The following is a 19,963-nucleotide window of genomic DNA, read 5'->3' as shown; positions in this document are numbered from 1 at the left end:
TTTTCCATAGGAACGGTGCAGCCAAAATGGCTGAACAGAATCACACCAAATTTGGTAGAAAGCTAAATCTTTACCCAAAATGGGAGCTGTTTGTGATTTGTTATCATTCTGTTCAGTCCTTTTAAAGACATTACGTTTTACGATTTATAGATATCTGTTGCTGAGGGACTCTTGCAAGACTGTGGGACCGTGCGTCAATATAAAGCGTTCTGATTGTCTTTGCCCATGAGAGTCATTTGATACCAAGCAATGTGATTAGTGGCTGTAACATTAAGAAAAAATTATGCAGCTGCTATTACAGAACTCGGTGACTTGGGGGCATATGTATCAAACGATTTTTTATTCGCAAAGGCTGCGATTCGCAAAATAACAGCGTTTGCGATTAAAAAATCGGTGATCGGGATGTATGAGGAAAATCCCATCGCAAAATTAAGGAATTGCTAATTTAGCGATTTCTTAATTTTGCGTAAGCATTTAAGAAATCGCAAATAGCGATTTCTTAAATGATATGTAAAAAGCACCCAAGTTGTGCGAATTATCCTTAAGAAATCGCAAATTACCACCAACTTCCAGTTGGTGGTAATTTGCGATTTCCTTTCAAGAAGCACTTTTTTGAATTTTACAAAGTGCCACGTGGCGCTCATACATGCCCTTAGGGCATGTATGTGCGCCATATGCACACACATGCTAATTTCAGGGGTGCATCAGGGTGTCATCATGACACCCTTGCACCTTTGAAATTATTCTCAAATTGCGATTAGCAAATTGTGATTCGCTATTTGAGAATTACTTCCCATTCATTGCTATGGGTCTCCTGGCCCATAGGAATGAATGGGCAGGTATTCCTTAATTGTGATTTTGCAATTTGCTAATCGCAATTAAGGAATTTTAAGAAATCGCAAAAAGTTTGCAATTTTTTAAATACATCCCGTTTTGCAATTCTCAAATAGCGATTCTTTAAAAATCGTTATTTGAGAATCGCAAATGGTGATGTTGAGACATATGCCCCTAGGTCGCCAAGTCATGAAAATATGTTCCACAATAAATAGAAGGGGGTAGGATAGGGATACCCTGACCTCCTAGCCCCTATACTTAAGTAAGTTAAGTAAGTTAGGTATAACTGGCATATTTCCCTGGTTTTATATCAGTGCTGGAGCCCAATATTTAGAAGGCTCCTAGCCTCTTCTACAATTGTTGCGGTCCACTTCCAACACTACTGCTGGATGCTAATTCATAGCAAACTCCATATTTAGTCAACAAAGCTATACTTTGGCTGTGGATAGTTGTAAATAGAATATGAGTGCAACAGTAAAGCACAATATCACTGCACATTTTGAAAAAAAGCTATGGGCCGGATTTAAGTTTCGGCAGACATTTAATACGCCACCCTGGTGGACTTCCAGCTGTCACAGTTAGAGGATACCAACGGTTCAGTGGGGATCTTTGTACCTTAACAGGAACTACCCTCATGATGGTTCCTGTCAAGGTGCAAAATGTTTGATGGATGACGACCATTGGTTTTGAAGGCCATCAAAAACTTTAAAAATGTTTTTGTTTTTCAAAAACAACCTCCCAAAGTGACAGCTTGTTATTGAAAAAAATAAAACTAATGACTCAGCCAGATAGGGAGCATTTTCCCTGAGCGTGGGGGGGTAATTTCTTTTTTTCTGGCAGGCAGAAAAAAAGGACATCATACCATCCATCCTAAATCGGGCAGGTAGTGTAATGTCCTTCCTCCAATTCCTCGTACTCTGTCAGGTCGTTGAAGAAAGGTTTTGTCAACTTGGCCAGCAGGGTCTTCGTCACAGGAAGGTTGCAGTGCTCTTGACCCTAAAAAGGGCAGGCAGACCGTCTGTTTGGTAAGCAGGGTAGTCGGTCATATTTTAGATGGAATGTCTGGTCCGCCAAACTTTAATTCGCTGTAAGAGATGCACACAAACTGTGACTCTTCATAGAATTAACTCACTCACAGTTAGAAGTACTGCACTCTTGGGTCACAGTTCATTTCTCTTATTAACTGTGACTGCACTAAAATAATGTTCTTTCAACATGAATCACAATCCATGAAGCATAGATCCTAGCTACAACAATATAGTAACAAGGCACCATGTGTACGAAGACGTGACATATGGTGGTAATTTGCAACCAGTATTTTTGTGACTAGTGTGCTATTTTGCAAAATTGGGCCATTTGTGACTGCAAAAATGCTGCGTACATATGGCCCTAGATTGCTTAGCATAGTTACTATGAAACACTAGGGAAGTTACAACTGGCAAATAAAAATCCTCTCAAGATATCGGAGACTCCTGAGAGATGAAGGTTCTGTACAAGTGGTGTTGCTTAAAACAGTGTTCATGAGCCAAAGCCCTTCACCAGGCAACGCCAACTCTTGATGCACACGATTGATTATTGCTGTGTACTGCTTATGCGTTGTCCTACATTAGCTTTTAATAATTATTAAGATGAGTATTGCAGTTCTGCTACTATGTAGTGCAAGGTTCTCACACAATGACTAAAATATAGCCACATTTACCAGTCCTGTGTACTTCTAATACTTGATCATGGGGACTGCACACACAGGAGAAACATGAATTGTCCCAGTCCACTAAAATAAAAGCCAATGGTGCCTGTAGGCAGACACCAGCTCAAATTAATTACTGTGTGCAAGATGCCAACAACTAGCATTTTTGTGAAGCTTCAAGCTCACAGTCTCAAGTGCTGAAGAGGAGACAATTTCTATGGCTGGAGATTTGGTGCAGAATTCTAGTACTAGGAGGTATTACCAATGGAGCATCACAGATCATCTCTAGATGTGCTGTATTGAGGCGTCACTTTTCATTCCATAATCAAATGTTTTTGCAAGCAGCATTCAAGGACTATATCCTTGGAACACCTAATATCCACTCTTCTCCTCCACCCCCCCCCCCCACCACAGCCCCACTGCGCTCTCCCACTTGCAGATGGCACAGGAGTACACACAAGCAAAGTGATTTTTTTTCCCTTGATTCAACCTGATGTATAAAGGACACACCCTTCAATCCTCGAAGTTCAGAGCACTGACAATGAAGTACTTGAATTATTCTAGTGTTATATATTGATTGCTATTTAATATTTTCTCTTTATCTACATTTCGTCGTGCCAGTACTAGTCTGTTCAGCTGTCATAATTGGATCATGGTTATTAACAATGCACTTCATAAGAAGAGGGAATTCATGGCATGGTCTAACAAACTGGAAATTCTTGACTGTGCCCTTTCCCCTGAGAAAGACAATGTGGATTATACCATTGTGAAGGACATAGTAGCCATTCCCATCAATGCTACTTCTTTAAGAACATAGTAGAAGACATCTTACTTAAGAAGGGAGAATCATGACCTGTGTCCTTCTAGAGAGGGTTGGTTGGTTGGGGTGCAACCAGTAGTCCCCACAGCAGTTGTGATTATAGTATCACAACTGACAGTTCCCAGTGTCTACCTTAATAGCAGAAAGAAGGTCCCAATTCTCTCCCAATCTCTGATACTTGGTGTCCTTGGTGTGCAAGCTGTAGAGTCCTATCAATCGGAGACCTTGAAACAATGATATGGTCTCCTCTGCATAAAACCCACCCTCAGTGGCACAGAATTTGTGATATACATTCTGCAGTTCAAAGAGCATCAAATGGGAATCAATATCGTGAAGGCTGTCATTACAGGAAAATATTGCAAGTATTAGATCTGGCAACTTCCAAGGTTGAGTAGAGACACTAGTCATTGATTATTGCTACCTTGATTTCTTCTCGGTTCATGATCTTTGGGCATGCTCCTTGAGCTTCAAGGCAGACAGGCTTCTCTATGCTTAAAGCCAGTCAAGCATTCAATTTTGTTGGTGGTTTTGTGTGGTTGAACAGTGGACAGCTGCGTTGTTGATGCCTGGATGGTACTGAATGCTCAATCAGTATTGTTTGCAACTAAAGTGACCACTTTTTTATCTGGGGTGGTGGGTTCAGAGCCATGCCTCACAACACAGGCATTACAGGTTTGTGATCCACTGCCACTCTGAATTAATGTCCATTGAGGTATCTGTGGAATTGCTGGCATTCCTACTTGATGACTTAGGGCCTCCCTTTCAATATGCTGCTCTGGTGAATGGAATAGTGGGGCCACAAATTTGGACACACGCTGGTGTTTGCTACTATCCTTTTGCTCCTGGTCAGAGCATAATATTTCCTGACAGCATCATGGAGTATTGAGTCCTTCATAGCATCTGGTCTGTGATCATTGTGTCTTGTTCTTGGTTTCACTGTATAGAGATGCCATGGTGGTGTACAGACTAGGAATGAATCTGCCAAAGCACATAGCCAACCTGAGGAAACTGCATTCTTCTGAAATGTTTTGTGGTGGGACAGCCAATTTGACATATTTAACTTTCAAAGAGTCTGCATTGTCTTCCTTGATCAAGATATGTCAGTGAGCATTTAAATGTCAAAGTTCCATATTCAGTTCTGCCTTACCCATATGCGGGTGGAACATGTTGTGCTTTACCTGCTTGACTCTTCTAATCACAGCTAGTAGTAGCCTTCATTGACTTCTATCTTTGAGAACCAATTGGCTCTGTTTCGGTCAGCAAGAATGAAATCAATTCCTAGTGTCATATGTCTCTTTAGTTTGGCAGCCTCATTCCTGCCAACTTACATGGTGCCACCATGTGACACACAATGTTGGTTCCCATCACGCGGTTACACAGTGAGGAGCTGATATCAAATGGTGGCAGGTAAAACAAGCTGAAAAGCACTGTAAATAGTGGTTTTCCAGCACGTTTTCCGTGGCTTTGAACTGCCGATGTCCATTAAGGGGTGTTTAAACACCCCAGGACATCGGCACCAGCCTCATCAAGCTTTTCTTTTTGTGAGGAGGTGGCTTAGAGCAGGGTGGGAATCAAAAGGGCCTCTTATGTACTTCTTGGCACGAGGTCCCACCCCCTCCAAGGCCGCAGCCCCTCCTCACTGTGAGATTTTTCTTCAAGTTGGCTGGTATGCAGCCTCAATACATAGACACATTGTGAAACAAATTCTGAATGCTACATGCTATTTTGTTTGATGAAACCTTTGAGCAATACAGCAATCAAACAAGTGAGTACAAAAATGTTCTTGTTCCTTCGTTGAGTCTTCTTTGTTCCTATAACCCTCCTTCTCCACAGGAGATATTAATCATGCATGGAATACAGTGTACATCTCAGTCAATCCTGTAGCCAATTCTGTAGCCAACACATGTTTCGTCATTGGTTGTTAAACCAAATTGACTTCATCAGGGCTACAAAAAGAATAAACTAAACATTTGTATAACATAAATTATAATAGAAATAAAATTCATGTTTAAATTATTCTTACATATCTGTTCCTGTATCTAGTGGGCTCCATATTAATACAACAATAAGCCAGGCCTAAGGTGAGTTAACTAACTAACAGAATTGTGTTCTTCCCTTAACAATATACCATCACCTAGTTAAGATCACTCCTTGTTTACAAATGAGTCTAATAATCACAACTATATGTATCATGCAACCCAGTGCATGCTAAACAGAGATGAGTCATTTCTTATGTTTCTACAAAATCAGATTGATATTAACGCCACTACCTGATCGGACGCCGTATATGTGTCCAACGAACGAGGGAGAGGTGGCCTTCAATCAAAGTTGAGGCTCAAAACATAGTGCGATCGAAGGAGACAATTTAAATACTAACACGGAAGCTCCTTGAAGATCTTTTAGTTATTTATACTGAGTGGGAGGATACTAAAGAATTTTAGAGTCCCAGTACTGAGTGGGCTACTTGATTGCGGTGTAGAAACAAGGTGGTGTTCACCTAAGAAACCACATAAGGATTTTGCACCTCTGGTGAACATCACCAATTGAGAGGACCACCCTCCTTTATAAAGAAACCAAGGGGACCGTGGTACTGAACATCACGGAACTAAGTACAGCGGGACTCATTTTTGTAACTGAATGTGAGAATTCATTAGTGTCTTGAAAAAGGTGGTTAATATCGGGCTTATAACATCGAAACACATCAACGCCTGGAAATAGACCAAATTGTATTGATACAGGGGCATATTGAAAAGAAAATTCTTTAAAAAATAATATATATGCTATTGGTAATCCAGATAATCAATTGGTCATCGTACATGAACTATTGACAAATTGTCGTGGTTGCCCTTTGTTCTTTTTATAAATTCTCTCATCCTCCTTTGTCTTTCCATTTTTTACCCCTATATCGTTCTGCTTCTTATCTAGCTGGGGAGCACTGAGTGTGCAATTTTTATGAACTTTGATTGTGATTTGGCATTGTGATGAATATTAGAATTTTATGTCAGGATATTATGAACGTTTAAACTCACGTAGAGTGGGCTAATTTATGTATTTTAAAAAAAAGCACAATATTTCAATACAAGTCGATAAAAGAAAATTACAGTTTATATAAAGACATTTTTTGGGGTTATTTCATATGGTACTGTGAACACTCTTTGGGTTTGGACTTTGGAACATTTGGATGAATGGAGGTGTGGATTTGACTGTGTGATACATGCCCAAAGGGAGTTGCTTTTTGACATATAGTTAGGCTATCTGGTTTTAGGTTTAAACCTATAATAACTGATAAACCTCACGAAAGAAAAATAGCCATCACTGGTGTAAACTTATAAACACTGACCAAAACACATTTACAACCACAAACTAAGTGCCATTCAAAGAATGGAAAATATGAGTGAAAGAGTCATTTCTATTTGTTTCTGAAGGGGCCAATACAATGTAACTTTGTTATACAAGGTAGCGTCAAGAAAGACTGGGCTAATATTATTATGCTTGAGTTTTGTTGTTTAGGGATGTCACTAAAACATTCTCTCTTCTTCCGTCTGCTTTTTTCAGTTTTTTGGTCTTTGGTCTAAAGATGCAGTGTTTAGAAGCATGTTTTGGGTCTTACTTAGTTATTTTATAAACTGTAGAGAATCAGTAAATATCAAAATCCTATTTGATATTTTGGCTACATTTGATAGGTAAAATGCTGGTTTCATAAGAATCTTTCCTAATGGGTACCATCACATCTACCCACAGACAGAGAATGGGTGAAATCCTTTGATACATCAGCCCCCTTTTCTAATGAGTCAGTATTGATTGTAAGTCAATTGCCAAACACCCCAGGCTTTAAACATTCAATGCAAGATGAAGTGGCAGGTATATGTGAAAAGAATGTTGTCACCAAGCATCTGAGATAGTGGTAACAACATGACACCAGACGTTTGGTAAACATGGAACGCAGTATCACTTGGAATGCGGCTGAAATAAATTCCTACCAAGTTCAATAAAGATTGGAGTGATATTGTTTGTATTTGCAGTAATTCAGCTACGTCTATGAAAATGTTGAATGCTGGCCTGTCAAAATCGATACCTGAGCTGAAGTGCTTCCCTTTAACCCCTTCAGCGCTGCGCGGATTCCCCCGCGGTGCTGAAGGGTTCGAGCGCGGGCGGGGCCATGACGGAACGGTTCCGTCATGAGCACAGCTCAACCGATGCTCATGACGGAACCGTTCCGTCATGGGCATGGAAGGGGTTAAGAGATCCTTGCCACTTGCTAGATGGTATGCTGAAAGCAGCTTTACAATCTTCAGAGTTAATGAAGAATGCTATAAAGTTTGTATTCCATTCTGGTGTAGTTAAATGTATTTGGACCTCATATTCCCTGTGCACACACTATCTAGACACATGCACTATCAGTGCAGAAAGCAAGCAATAATTAAAATTAGATAAAAATTCCATAAACACCAAAAAAACACTGTTTCTGTTGTTTTTAATGGCGTGAAAATGTGTAGCCACTGATAACCACTGTTTTTTAAGGTTTTGAAAAAACCCTACAAGAATTTACCAAACATAAAAACTGAAAACAGGAAAGCCTACATACATATAGTCTACAAAATCAGAAACATTCACCCAAGCACCATGAGTGTAAGTGTCTCAAGTAAAAACCACCCATGAATTTCACCTTATAACCCCAGAAACCTATGATGTGTATTGGTTTGTGCATATCAGCTCACCTGTTCCACAATGTCATAGTAATAAAAGGGGCATCGTAGTCAGTCTCGCACAGAAACGGTCCGCAATAATATGTAAGTCAGTAAACACTATATTCAGTCACTTATCTATAAAGAACAAACAAAGTCAGAAGCATTTTCTCTTCATGAGCTCACCAATAATATGAAGAAGTAAGTATATCCTCTATTCTTCTTTGTTGTTTCTGGAATCCATTTAAATCGTTATTATCAACCTACAATCAAATATGACAAAGTAAGTGACCCCACTGTAGTGTAAGTTAATAGACTGTATTAATAACACGTACATGCATTGGACTGTCTTTAAACCATCAGTTCAATTTCTCCAAATCAAAAAGCTTGACATATTACTCGCATTCGGACATGTGCTCGATCAATAGTACATAACCATAAACAGGAGGGACCCCACTACACTAAGAGTCTGGGATCTAAATATGATTCAATTATCAAAAGAAAATTATCTTGGAGATCATACCACATACGTCCTCCCTTTCCGATAAGTAATGTTAGGTTGATCTAGGATATGTGATTGCAAAGTCTTGTCTGTCCATAATAGAAACCAATGTTTCCTGAGTATGTTGTGGATCTTATATGATTGTGAGTGATAGTTAGTCACTAATCAGACCAGATGTTTACTTTCCTTGGTTTTAACCTTCTTTTCTTAAGAAGGAGACATGGTTACACAGAAAAGCAAGAGGTAGATATAAATGCGGACAATGTAGTATGTTTAGGTGAGCTATTCATTATATTACAAAATTCAGTACATCATATTTTGTATTAACGTATCAACATGATGACCCCTGGTCACAAAATCAAGGTCTCTAAGTTGTTTTTAGTAATAAGACACATTTAAAGATGGCCGCTACAGTCTTACGGTTCTTACAACGCATCTTAGTGAAGTAGTTTGGCGAACATATTAGTGTAGGAATTCATGTCTCCGCAAAATAGATTTCGACAAATTCACGATTTTATTATCTCACATTGCTTATTAAGACAATGTGGCACATCAACACCTTTAGATATACAGACGTTGGCTGCTGTTGTTTTTATACGGGATATTGGAAGTTAATGAATGTGGGTATATAAGAACAAACAGAAGATGGCACCGATCAAACACACCAATCGACACAGACAATGGGAATAGTCTCCCTCAATACAGAAGTTATGGACTAAGGTAATGTTAGATTGTGTTCGATAGATAGTGGCACAGTATATTCACAAAGTTGTGTGTTTTGGATGTACTGTAGGGCTACTTTATTATATTGATTTGTGAGAAACTGAGAGTTAAGACACAATGATGCACTTAACCGCATGTGGTACTATTGATAAAGCATATATGTAATTGTAAATGTCCAGTATTTGTAAAGCGCGCACAATTACCCGGAGGTGTCAAGGCGCTGGGGGCCCTCGGGAAAATTAGGCAAGCTTTTGACCAAAGTCACATGATGCTGGGCTGATCTGAAACCGGCACCGGGAATCAAACCATGAGCCCCCGGGTTCCGGCATCAGTTGCCCTGGCCGCTGCACCACACCTCTTCCACTCAGCCAAATGCGAGTAATATGTCAAGCTTTTGGATTTGGAATAATTTAACTGATGATTAAAGACACGCATGTACGTGCTATTAATACAGTTTGTTAAATTACGCTACAGTGGGGTCACGCACTTTGCCATATTTGATTGTAGGTTGATTATATCGATTTAAATGGATTCCAGAAACACCAAAGAAGAATAGAGGATAGACGTACTTCTTCATATTATTGGTGAGCACATGAAGAGAGAATACATCTGACTTCATTTGGTCTCTATAGATAAGCAACTGAATATAGTGTTTACTGACTTACAGATTATTGGTGACCGTTTCTGTGCGAGACTGACTATGATACCACTTTTATTACTATGACATTGTGGAACAGGTGAGCTGATATGCACAAACCAAGACACATCACAGGTTTATGGAGTTATAAGGTGATGTTCATGGGTGGTTTTTACTTGAGAACACTTATGGTGCTTGGGCTAATGTCTCTAATTTTGTAGAAACACAAGAAATCACTCATCTCTGTATAGCATGCACTGGGTTGCATGTTACAAATATGAACACAAGTTGGTCGCACACTGCTCGAGAGGCAACTACCTCGAAACATGTGTCCAGGGATGGCTAAATGCAACACATACTGTTCTCCTTACACATCGTGGCATAGGCGTACCCGCCGTCGCCACTACATTTACCACAGTCCTTTGGGGCAACTTGCTGGTGTGACGAGCAGTGTGCGACCAACTTGTGTACAAATGCATGTAGCTAATAGATTCTTAGACTCATTTTTAAATAAGGAGTGATCTTAACTAGGTGATGGTAGATTCTTATAGGGAGAACACAATTCTGCTAGTTAACTCACCTTAGGTCTAGCTTATGGTTGTACTAAGATGGAGCCTACTAGATAAATCAACATATATGTAAGAAGAATTTGAACATGAATTCTATTTCTGTTATAATTTATGTTATACACATGTTTAGTGTATTCTTTTTGTAGCCCTGATGAAGTCAATTTGGTTTAACCCCTTCCATGCCCATGACGGAACGGTTCCGTCATGAGCATCGGTTGAGCTGTGCTCATGACGGAACCGTTCCGTCATGGCCCCGCCCGCGCTCGAACCCTTCAGCACCGCGGGGGAATCCGCGCAGCGCTGAAGGGGTTAACAACTAATGATGAAACACGAGTTGGCTATAGAATTGGCTACCGGATTGACTGGTTTGTACACTGTATTCCATGCATGATTAATATCTCCTGTGGAAAAGAAGGATTAAAGGAACAAAGAAAATTCAATGAAGGAACAAGAACTTTGTTGTACTTACTTGTTTGATTGCTGTGTTGCTCAAGGGTTTCATCACTTGGCTTAGGTTAAGGGCCCTGTCCCTAACATTTATTAAGGGTGTAAAGTGGTCATCCTTTCCCTTTTGAGCACCGTTTAATTATCACTTTCCAAATACTTGGGGATACTGATAAGTTTGCGCAGAAGAATGCCCATACTGCTGATAACCTTTTATGCTATTTTGTTTGGATGGTAATGACCATTGGGTACTGCCATTGTGTGAGGCAACACAATATTTTCTTAATTTTTTCCCTCCAGTTTCTTCAGCACCACTTCCAGTTGTGGGTGTTCATAAAAAGGGATATGTTGGCGGCACAGGACTACTGCCATATCTGTGGAATGAATGTGGTGCTTTACTGTTCTGGTCTCTCACGGGTGCAGATTCTTCTTCCAAATCGCATGAGGCACAAGTCAATGGTTGTGATGCAGTTAATTAGTGTCCCAATCAGCAGTGGCCCGTCCCCTGCCAAAGTGGCGGGAGGGAGCTGGGGAGGGAGGGTAAGGAAGGGGTGGGGGGACAATATAAGAATAAAATAAAAACAAATATTAACTTACATGAGCGCCTCTGCCTTCCGCTCTATCACGCTCTTCCTGCTTCTGGGACAGGCTCCCAGACTGCACTGTGGCCAATCATGACGCTGCATGAAAGCAGTGTCAGGAATGGCCTGAACGCTGGGATTTTGCGCTTCCAGGCAGACTGAGAGCCTGTGCTGGCTTTCTGCAGCCCCAGCAATGCAGCTGGGGCTGGAGAAAGCTTCACTGTACATGAGGGTTTGTCCGGCCCAAAAACAGACGGCCAAACACCTCATGTGCAGCAGAGGGACAAGGAAGGGAGTGCACTACCACTCCCACACCACAGTGCTATCCCCCTCGTCAGAGTCCTGGTGGCAGGTCCAGGTGGATTAAAATAAAAAATGATAATAAAACGGGTTTAAAACCCATTTTATTATTGTTTTATGTGCGGTGGTGGCAGGGGTGCGGCGCTCCTCTGCCCTATTGGATGGGCCGCCACTGGCATGCCTCCTTCTATTATATAGAATATTGTTTTTAAATGTCTCTGTGTTGTATAGTAGTTTTATAGATGAGTGCCAACAATGGTCAGGGTTCAGGGTTCAAGGCTTTTGTGCAATTAGACGCCAGTTGTTGTTCATGTTAGTTTGGTTGTGACTTGGGCTGGAGATATTTGTGATTGTCCATGATGCTCATTGAGTTGCTAGTGTTAATCAGGGCAGCACTGATTTTGAAGCCTTTTCCCAACTTTTGTATTTTGCCTGTAATCACTTAGGTTTTGCATTTCTGTCCAGCAACAATATTAAGAAAAGTTCCCCACCCTATTCTGTTTCGGGGAATTGTATTGCCAGGGATGTTTGGACACAATCTTGGTCTTTTGTGGTCATTGTGGACACCTTCCCAGAAGGCATGAAGCTGCACTGATCTGTACAGTCAAACGCAGTGTTTTCGGAGGCATGTGCACAGTGGTCCATAAATCAGCAGGATGAGTATATTTTTTCTTGGGTAGGGCATGCCTCCATTGGGTGTGGCTCGGCGCAGCAATATCCGTAAATCATGGCAGCATGTCGGACACATGTTTTCCTGCCTAAATTTCTTCCTTGGTGCCCTTTTGTGATATGTTGTCAGTGCTCTCTGTTTTTATTGTATGTGGTGTGCACGGTTCGATTTAGATCAATATTTTCACAAAATGGATTTCATGTTTATGGCTCGTGCATTGGATAGTTCATGTGACCTGCCTAAGGTGAGGATGGCCTCCAGGCTTGCCCTGGTGACCCGCATCCTTGGGTCCTCCCTCCTTGCAGTAGCGGCTGCTACCAATTGAGAGTGGTGGGCGGAGGTGGGTTAGGAGGTGGTGCAGGACAGAACCAAATAAAAATAAAATACAACACTTACCTGGGCCGGCCGGCTGTCGCCTCGTCTCCATCCTCTTCTTCCTGTCTCCCCGGCTGCAGGAAGAAGCAGGAAAGCCCCCCGGGCTCCCAATAGCCATTGCAGCATTGTGATTGGTCTGAGCACCGAACCACGGCACTCAGACGGGGACTGGGAGACTTTACATGTTCCTTACCAGGCTGTGTAAAGCAAGCCTGGTGGGGAAGATGCAAACTGCGCAGGACTGTTTGGTCGGCCCGAGAGGGCCCGTCAAGAAGTCATGCGCACTTAAGGAGTGCAAACCACTCCTCCCTCTGCTCTAGCCAGCCCTGCCCCACCCCGCCCCGGTAGCCATTCCCTTCAATAGGAAAAATAAAATGATTATCACTTTATTTTTCCTATTGAAGTCAGTGGGGCGACGCTCGGGGAGATGCCAGTGGGGCGACGCTCGGGGAGATGCCACAGCGGCTCCTCGTTCTGGTCATTGTCAGAGTAGATACTTAGGAGCTCACAAAAGATGAGTGTGGAAGTTATATAAGAACTTTCTTTGAGTTTTTTCTAGGCTTGTCCGAGAATAAACCATTGTATTGCTTGGGATTAGGTAAGGGTTGAAATGTGCTTCTGGAGTGGTGAATGTCATTGCCATGGTCAGTCCCAATGAACGGGATGTTCTGCAGCAGTGTGCATATGTTCCCCCAGTGGCTTTAAAATTGGAGTCAAGCCTGTCAATGTATGTTCAGAGGTACAGTTTGCTAAATGATGGTGAAGGAGGCTACGGTGTCTCTCCCATGCTTTTTAGAAGTGATGCCCGGTGTTCTACACTACAAAGAATCTTTCTCGGAAAACAATTTATATCGATGCTGAAACAGCGGGTTACCTAACAGAATTATATTTTAAGGGAAGTCTCATTAATTTCAGCCACACAGTAATAGACAAAACAATTTCTCAATTCAATTACTTGGAGCGCTAATCTGAAAAATGGCCACTAGGTGGAACCCTTTCTGTATCCAACTCAAGTCATACATGAATCAGCGTCTCTAAACCTGAGGCATGTCTGACAAACTACCCTGAAGAGGAAATCGGCAATTAATTTTCTTGCTTGCGGACACCAAACTCTTTCTTGTTCCTAAGTTCTTCAGATCTGTGCCCTGGCTGTACGAAACAGTTGTTTTTGACATCTATCCTAGCTCGTTAATTTATTTGATTTAATATCGGTGTTCACAGCGTGCTTGCCTCTATTTTCTTCCCTCTTTTATTTCTTTTACTCTTATCTCGATATGTCTTGTGTTCTTCTTTAGTCTCATAAAATCCTCTTTATGAAAGATAATTTCTTTTGATGTTTCCAATAATTAAACATAAATTATTCCAATAGAATGGAACTTTTTTTTTTTGGCATTTAGTCATTTTTATTATCTGAATTGTACATGCATATTTGTCTTCATAGATAATTTTAAAAGAATGTAACATAAAAAAATATAACCTTCGTCGGGCAGCTGCTTCAGAACAGTTTGCCTCCTGAAGCTCCTAACCAATAGGGCAGGGGCTGTGGCAAAACAGAGAGAAAGAAGGCGGGCTACAATATCCACCTGCAGGATAGGCGGTGACCCCAGGACAAGCAACCGGCTTTCCCATAGGGAACAAGAGTAAGTAAGAGAGCGCGTGCCTACTCCCCTGGGAATCAGTCATCGATGATAGACAATGCACACACTGCGGGTCTCGAGGTAGAATTCACCCATCACAGATGAAAGTCAAGACCCAACCTAGGATTGTAATATGCCTTGTGTACTCGGGAGGTGCTTTCTCATAGCGCCTTGAGACAGAGCTTTTTTTCAGTGCACTCTAAGCATCTTTCACCCTAGACTTGTGCCACATTAGTACACATCAGTTTTGGAATGAGTTTAGTTGGCCACGGCAGGCCTCGCTGCATTCACAATAGCTTTAGCGCAAGTCCACAGCGAGGCATCTCACCAATATCCAAGACAACCTTCAAGAATAGAACGCAAACACACCCATGACCTGAAAATCAACGAGACTTGACGTCACATCCTTTTTACTGTTTACCTCAAAGGAGGCTACCAATCAATTTTCAGGGGCTAAGAGAGGCTCACTGACACATGTCCCTGGCAGTAAATCCACATTTGGAATATTAACTTCTTTCTACTGGTATTCTGGCGTCATCTACTTGCTAGAGATATATGTAGAGCGTGTTCCCTTAAAAAGCTGCCAGATAATGTCTACAGTTAAGTCGACGAATACCGTCAGCCAATGAATCCTTTGCCCACAGTGATATCATTGGATAGTTGCAGTGTTCTAATTGATCTTACAGTCTCCTCAGCATGAAATACTGTAAACATATGAGCATTTAAATCCTGCCCTGTTCCAAGTGAAATTTAAATAAATCATTGTGTTGGGTTATGAAATGCGATTTTACAGTCAATTTCAGCTTCATTACGCCATTGAAGTAACTAAGCACAGGCCTCATGGAATAGCCAAAGTTCTTTGTTGTTTCCTACTGTAAAAGCCAGGTATTTAGGCTATAGGAAATGCTAGGTTTCCAGATTTCACTTTACCTTCCTTAGGTTGCGAATCCCATAGGCTACAAGACTGCTCACAGAAGGCTTGGCCCCTAGTTCTTAACTTCTGCATTTTTGCCACCTCGATGCAGTGGTCATCTCTTGGTACTTTTTGTTTACGTTATGATACCACAGATCAAAGATTCTGGTAAGGTCCCATAGTGGTGGGCTTTGAGTGCATTCCTTTAAACCATTGGCTTTCTTCAACCAGCTTCTTTCAGCCATTGGCTTTATACTTCGTCAATCATGTCTTGGCTTAGTCGAGTGGAGTAATTATCGCTCACCCAATGCTATTGGCTGTTGTGCTTCCACTCATTTCACTTGCAATGAACTGCATGACAATTTATGTTACACCTATTGCCCCTTTTGTCTGCTTCTGTTGACTCCCCTTCTCTCCTTGTATATTCCATTCCAACGTGCTAATAACGCTGTATGTGTTAGTACATTAAATCTAGGCCTATGGGATTTACCCATGCTTGATTAAACTAAACTTGTTTTTTAATCTGTAGCCAATTAAGTATTTTCTAAACCACTGTGATATTTGTCGTTAAATCGACTGCTGCATTCCTTGTAATCACAGCAGGCTACTTATTGGGACCTTATGATGAAGACCTGGTGCAGTCAAGCTGTGGCAACAGCACAGTTAGCAGGGGCTTTGCATGCATGCCAGGAAATGCAAAATGTGATTAATTATATTCGAATGAAAAAACATTGGGGCCGATTCACAGAACTAATCTGAGACAAAATCCTAAACGTACTACTTTTGGTATTCACAGAAGGCATTTAGTAGTAGTAAAGTTAGTATTTTGTCTTAAATTAGTATTTTGTCTTACGTTAGTATTTTATCTTAAATTAGAATTTTGTCTTAAATTAGGATTTTTTCTTAAATTAGTATTTTGTCTTAAATTAGTATTTTGTCTTAAATTAAGACAAAATCCTAATTTAAGACAAAATCCTAATTTAAGACAAAATCCTAACTTAAGACCAAATCCTAATTTAAGACAAAATACTAATTTAATTCAAAATCCTAAATTAAGACAAAATCCTAATTTAAGACAAAATCCTAATTTAAGACAAAATACTAATTTAACCCCTTCGCTGCCAGGCCTTTTCCCCCTCCTGTGCCACGCCCTTTTTTGGCTATTTGGGGTAGTGCGCGTTGAGGCCCCTGTAACTTTTTGACCACATAAGGTATCCACGCCAAATTTGCGTCTTTTTCTTCCCACATCATGGGGATTCTGAGGGTACTCAGGGTTTGTGGATTCCCCTGGAGGGGTCACAGAAATGAGCCAAAATACAGAAAAATTTTGTTTTTTCGGGGAAAATGGGAAAAACGGGCTGCAAATTAAAGCATCTGGGTTTTTCCCTGCAAGTGTTATCAAAAAAGGGTTTGTGGGGCTGAAATCACAATTTTCCCAGCTTTTAGGGGATACCAGACTTTTGTCAGAAACCCAACATTTTTTACACAGTTTGGGCATTTTTCTGGGACATAGCCTATTTTTGCTATTTTTGGTGCTTTCCACTTCCTTCCAGTTAATGGTAGAAATTGGTACAAAAGCAATAATGGATCCTGGAAAGCTATACATTTTGGAGAAGTAGACACAATTTTGAATTCAGCAAGGGGTCATTTGTGTAGATCCATCAAGGTTTCTTTATAGAAACTAACAGTTAAATATAGGATAAATTGAAAATTTGTTGAAAAAAAGCGCCTTTTGTGTCAACGTTTTCACCTGTAACTTCTTCTAATTTTGACAGCTCTTTGAAAGCAATATACCGTTACATCCGCTGGGCATTTCTGGTTGTGGGGATATATAGGACTTGTAGGTTCACCAAGAACCCGATGAACCCAGAGCCAAAAACTGAGCAGCAACTTGCAATGGTTTTTTACTATGTACCGGGTATATAGTAATTATTTTGTAAAAATGTGTACATGGAAAAATCGGTATGAAAGACACCTATGTATTTCTGAAATGGGAACAAAATTTAGAGTTTAGAAACAGTAGATATTTGCACATTTCCGAAATTGGGAATACTCATACTAGCACGAGAATTATCAGTCCTTTTTTAGAATGACTTATTTTTTACACAATGTCTTTCATTTGGAAGGCAGAAATGCATCGAAAGTCAATAGGTAATAACAGTTCCTTTACAAATCTGAATGACACTATGTCTCCCGATAGAAATGGTACCTCAGGTAGGTAGGGGTAGGCATAGTGCCAACGACAGGAAATGGCTCAAAACCCAACGTGAACACACCACATTTTCACAATGCAAAATTACCCTTTTTTAGCAAAGTGCCTAGCTGTAGTTTTTGAACCATAGCTCTGCCGGCACCTAGGGAAACCTAGCAAACCTATACCTTTTTGAAAACTAGACACCCAGGGGAATCCAGGATGGGGTGACTTGACTGCCTCCCACCAGGTTCTGCTACCCAGAATCCCTTGCAAACCTAAAAAATTGCCAAAAAAAACACATATTCCCCACATTTCTGTGGTGGAAAGTTCTGGAATCTGCGTGGATCCACAAATTTCCACCGACCCCGTGTTCCTCAAAGTCTTCCGATAAAAATGGTACCTCACTTGCGTGGGTCGGCCTAGTGCCCGCGACAGGAAACGGTGCAAAACGTAACGTGGACACACCTCAAGTTTGTAGCGAAAAATGACCCTTTTTAGGCAAAGTGCCTAGCTGTAGTTTTTGAACCACAGCTCTGCCGGCACCTGGGAAACCTAGCAAACGTATACATTTTTGAAAACTAGACACCCAGGGGAATCCTGGATGGGGTGACTTGACTGCCGCCCACCAGGTTCTGTTACCCAGAATCCCTTGCAAACCTAAAAAATTGCCCAAAAAAACACATTTTCCCTACATTTCTCTGGTGGAAAGTTCTGGAATCTGCGTGGATCCACAAATTTCCACCCACCCCGCATTCCCCAAAGTCTTCAGAGAAAAATGGTACCTCACTTGTGTGGGTCGGCCTAGTGCCCGCGACAGGAAACGGCGCAAAACGTAACATGGACACACCTCAATTTCACAGCGAAAAATGACCCTTTTTTGGCAAAGTGCCTAGCTGTAGTTTTTGAACCATAGCTCTGCCGGCACCTAGGGAAACCTTCCAAACCTATACATTTTTGAAAACTAGACACCCAGGGGAATCCAGGATGGGGTGACTTGACTGCCTCCCACCAGGTTCTGCTACCCAGAATCCCTTGCAAACCTAAAAAATTGCCAAAAAAACACATTTTCCCCACATTTCTGTGGTGGAAAGTTCTGGAATCTGCGTGGATCCACAAATTTCCACCGACCCCGTGTTCCTCAAAGTCTTCCGATAAAAATGGTACCTCACTTGCGTGGGTCGGCCTAGTGCCCGCGACAGGAAACGGTGCAAAACGTAACGTGGACACACCTCAAGTTTGTAGCGAAAAATGACCCTTTTTAGGCAAAGTGCCTAGCTGTAGTTTTTGAACCACAGCTCTGCCGGCACCTGGGAAACCTAGCAAACGTATACATTTTTGAAAACTAGACACCCAGGGGAATCCTGGATGGGGTGACTTGACTGCCTCCCACCAGGTTCTGTTACCCAGAATCCCTTGCAAACCTAAAAAATTGCCCAAAAAAACACATTTTCCCTACATTTCTCTGGTGGAAAGTTCTGGAATCTGCGTGGATCCACAAATTTCCACCCACCCCGCATTCCCCAAAGTCTTCAGAGAAAAATGGTACCTCACTTGTGTGGGTCGGCCTAGTGCCCGCGACAGGAAACGGCGCAAAACGTAACATGGACACACCTCAATTTCACAGCGAAAAATGACCCTTTTTTGGCAAAGTGCCTAGCTGTAGTTTTTGAACCATAGCTCTGCCGGCACCTAGGGAAACCTTCCAAACCTATACATTTTTGAAAACTAGACACCCAGGGGAATCCAGGATGGGGTGACTTGACTGCCTCCCACCAGGTTCTGTTACCCAGAATCCCTTGCAAACCTAAAAAATTGCCAAAAAAACCACATTTCCCCCACATTTCTCTGGTGGAAAGTTCTGGAATCTGCGTGGACCCACAAATTTCCACCCACCCCGCATTCCCCAAAGTCTTCCGAGAAAAATGGTACCTCACTTGTGTGGGTCGGCCTAGTGCCCGCGACAGGAAACGGCGCAAAACTTAACGTGGACACACCTCAATTTCACAGCGAAAAATGACCCTTTTTTGGCAAAGTGCCTAGCTGTAGTTTTTGAACCATAGCTCTGCCGGAAACCTAGCAAACCTATACATTTTTGAAAACTAGACACCCAGGGGAATCCAGGATGTGGTGACTTGACTGCCTCCCACCAGGTTCAGTTACCCAGAATCCCTTGTAAACCTAAAAAATTGCCCCAAAAAACCCACATTTTCCCCACATTTCTGTGGTGGAAAGTTCTGGAATCTGCGTGGATCCACAAATTTCCACCCACCCCGTGTTCCCCAAAATCTTCCGATAAAAATGGTACCTCACTTGTGTGGGTCGGCCTAGTGCCCGCGACAGGAAACGGCGCAAAACGCATCGTGGACACACCTCAATTTCGCAGTGAAAAATG

The sequence above is a fragment of the Triturus cristatus genome, chromosome 9 (genome assembly GCF_964204655.1).
Source record: "Triturus cristatus chromosome 9, aTriCri1.1, whole genome shotgun sequence".
Lineage (NCBI taxonomy): Eukaryota > Metazoa > Chordata > Amphibia > Caudata > Salamandridae > Triturus > Triturus cristatus.
The sequence above is the reverse complement of the archived record's forward strand: the minus strand, read 5'-3'. Positions refer to the sequence as shown.